This window comes from Anomalospiza imberbis, chromosome 14, assembly GCF_031753505.1.
Source record: "Anomalospiza imberbis isolate Cuckoo-Finch-1a 21T00152 chromosome 14, ASM3175350v1, whole genome shotgun sequence".
NCBI lineage: Eukaryota > Metazoa > Chordata > Aves > Passeriformes > Viduidae > Anomalospiza > Anomalospiza imberbis.
This window is the reverse complement of record NC_089694.1, coordinates 6,105,993-6,109,086: the sequence shown is the minus strand read 5'-3', so window position 1 is coordinate 6,109,086 and position 3,094 is coordinate 6,105,993. Positions and strand designations below refer to the sequence as shown.

Here is a 3,094-nt window from a genome sequence, read left to right as displayed (position 1 = left end):
AGATGGCAACAGAAAACATCTTGCTTCTCAATCTGGGACATCAAGCCAGAGGATACTGCCAGAGAATGGTTTGGGGGAGTGGTTCCTAGCCTGTGGAAAGAACCTCCCCAAAATCTCAGACATCATCCCAAACCTCAGCACCTTTTCACCAGTGGTGGCTTTTCAGAGTGCAGCATCTCCAACTCCATCCTCAGAACACACATGGTTAAAGCAGAAGAAACAAGGCAGATTTTGGGATTGTGTTGTAGAAATGGGACTCAGCGGATGCTCAGACATGAGCAAACCTGTTCCTGTGCCAGCTCCCCGAGCTCCTGCTCCCCGAATTCCTGCCCTTTGGCCCAGCTGGCAGTGAGGGGGAGCAGGGGCCAGGCAGCAATGAGCTGTCTCCTTAGCAAGGCGAGCTTCCTGAGTAATCAATAAATCAGTTTTGCATTCATTAAATCACCACTCCCTATCTGGAAAAGCAGTTATTAACTAATTTATTCTTCCAGGTGCTGTACCCGAGCTCTTTGGTGCTGTTCCCACTGACACTCTGCTCTCTCCTGTCCCTGCCATGTGTGCACTCCCCTGGCCATCTCCAGCCTCTCCAGCAGCACTTTGGAAAACAAACAGCATTTTGGCATCAGGAACCTCACTAATCAGGTCTGGGATTTGGGTCTGCTGCCTGGAATGTGATCCTGGGTGCTTTGGGGTGATCCAGTTGCCCTCATCAAATCCCCTTCCCCTCCTGCACTCCTGCTCTGGGCTCCCTCACCCCAGGTCCTGGCAGGTGGTTCCCACTGTCCCCCCCATCCCAGCTTATTTCCCAAAGCTGACACCCCTAACAGTTCCTTCCTTTGCATGGATCATCCCTGTTCAATTTTCCCTTCTGAAATGCTCTAAAGCTCCGAGGTTTGCTCCTTCAAAGGACTCAAAGCTTTCCTCTCTTTCTCAGAGATTAATTATAGCTTCAAACACCTGCAGTAACTTCCTTCAATTACCAGGATTCTGCTCAGGAACTTCTCAAGGATTAAAACTTCTGCCTTTCACTTGACAAAATCTTGCTCTGAGCCAGGCCCTACTGGCAGTTACAGCTGAAAGAGCCATCAGTTTGGGTTAATCTGACTAAAACCCTGCAGTGTGCAGCAAAGAGCTGTTTTCCAGTCTCCCAAGGATCCTACCTATGGAAGGGTTACTTTCCTGCAATCTTGGAGTGGATCTGAAAGCCAAATCCTTCATTCCTGCTCACACATCACCACTTAAATGCCCAGTTTTGTTCTTCATCTCATCAGTAGTGGCTGCCCGGGGCCAGGCAGGGCTGTGGCAGGAGGGAAAGGGGTCAGGGATGGGAGTCGAGCTGGGGTCAGGGATGGGAGTCGAGCTGGGGATGTGGCTGCTGGACCTGGAAGGGGCAGATGCCCACAGCAGCATCCTGGCACTGGCTCCTCCAGAGGTTCTTCAGGGGACACCTGGAATTCATGGCTGTGACACCAGAGGATGGACAGCTCTGCTGCACTAGGAACCCCCACTGCTCTGTGGGATGGAGGAGAGAGGAAAAGGCATGGAGAAGAAATGGAAAAGGAGACAGAGAAGAGGTGGAAAAGGGGTGAAGAAGAGATGGAAAAGGGGGTGGAGAAGAGAAAAAAGGGGATGGAGGAGAGATGGGAAAGGGGGTGACAGTTCACTGAAGGTCACAGGGGTCATACTCCACCCTGGCTTATCACTTTGCCCCCTCTCTGCTGCCTGTGGGAAGATGGGACAGCCCAAGGCACATCCTCACTGGAACCCCCTCCCCACTGGGGAGGCTTCTCCTTTTCCCAAGGGTGAATCTGAAGGGCCCAACATTTTTCCTCCCCACCCAGGCACTGAAGGAGACCCAGAAATATTTGACTGGTATTTGGAGACAATGAGATGACAACACTGACTGACAAACTGCTTGTTTCTCTGTGTCTCTCTTTAATTTCTGCAGTTAATGCAGCATTCCACAGACCTTCCCCAGCGGAGGAAGCACAGAGTGATCCGGGGGGCTCTCTGTGCCCTGTGGCCCAGCACATGGTGTGTGCTGTGAACATGGACCCCCAAGGTCTTTGCAGTGAAGGGAGGATGAAATTTATATCATTCCAGTGAACTGATCCTCTTATCTGCATTGTCTGCTCAGCATCTAATGAACTAATGAAATATGCAACAATTCAGCTCTAGAACAGACCTCGCTTTTAAATTAGCACTAATTAGAGATAATTATCTTGGCTGGTTTGATGTTTCTGTGTAATGAGCTCGGGTTTTCTTTTGTTCGGAATTGGTGTGGTCAAATATACGAAGCGACACGCTGGATTTCCTCAAGTGCCTCCTCATTTCTGACTTGCTTCAACATCTCCGAGGGCTCCCCTCCCCTTCTGATGCCATTCCACTGAGCTGCTTTGCTGCTTCCCCTCCTTGATGGTGGGAGGGGATGCAAGGGAAGAGCCAGGAAAAGGCACTGCGGCTCCCACCCTCCATGCCCTGTTCTTGCTCCCCCAAAAGGTCTGGGGAAGGGGTAGGACTGACACACGGCTCCTGCTGGCACTTGGCACCAGTAAGTTGTGGCACAGGTGGTCAAAATTTCCCCTTCCCTGGCCCCAGCCCACGTCCTTGTCCCTTTCCCAAGCAGAAGGACGTGGAACAGCCTGGGGACAGCCCAGACACAAGGAGAGAGTAGCTGCGTGGGGCTGGGTTGGGTCTGGGGTTAAAGCACCATCCTATAAACAGTAATGTGCCACAAATCCCTCATTTCTCAAGGGAATTTTAACAGCCTGGCTGGTGACAAGCTGCCAGGGCAAAATGCTGTAAAGGGTGATAAAATCACACATCCCTCTATCCCAGAGCAAGGCACCCACTCCTTGTGCTCCATCACAGGGCTTGGGGAGCTGTGAGGGTCATGGGGCAGGACAGTCTGGCATTGTGGGGCCCTGAGGGACACACGAGGACAGCCCAGCATCATGGGGCCACCCAGCCAGCCCCGGGCTGCTGCCCCCAGCCTGTCCAATCGTTCTGTCAGTGCCTGTTTCATGGACTGAAACAGGAAAGAGGGAAAGGCGCTGGTTGTGCTGCATTAGTGGGGAACAGGAGGAAGTCCTAA

The 3,094-nt window shown here is 52.1% G+C and overlaps 1 long non-coding RNA gene across 1 annotated transcript; it reads left to right on the top strand.

The window, feature by feature from the left end:
• Nucleotides 1-760: 760 nt before the first annotated feature.
• LOC137482237 (uncharacterized) lies at nucleotides 761-2,235 on the top strand. Its single transcript, XR_011003945.1, has 2 exons — nucleotides 761-1,574; nucleotides 1,949-2,235. It is a non-coding gene; the product is annotated as an uncharacterized lncRNA (long non-coding RNA).
• Nucleotides 2,236-3,094: the final 859 nt, after the last annotated feature.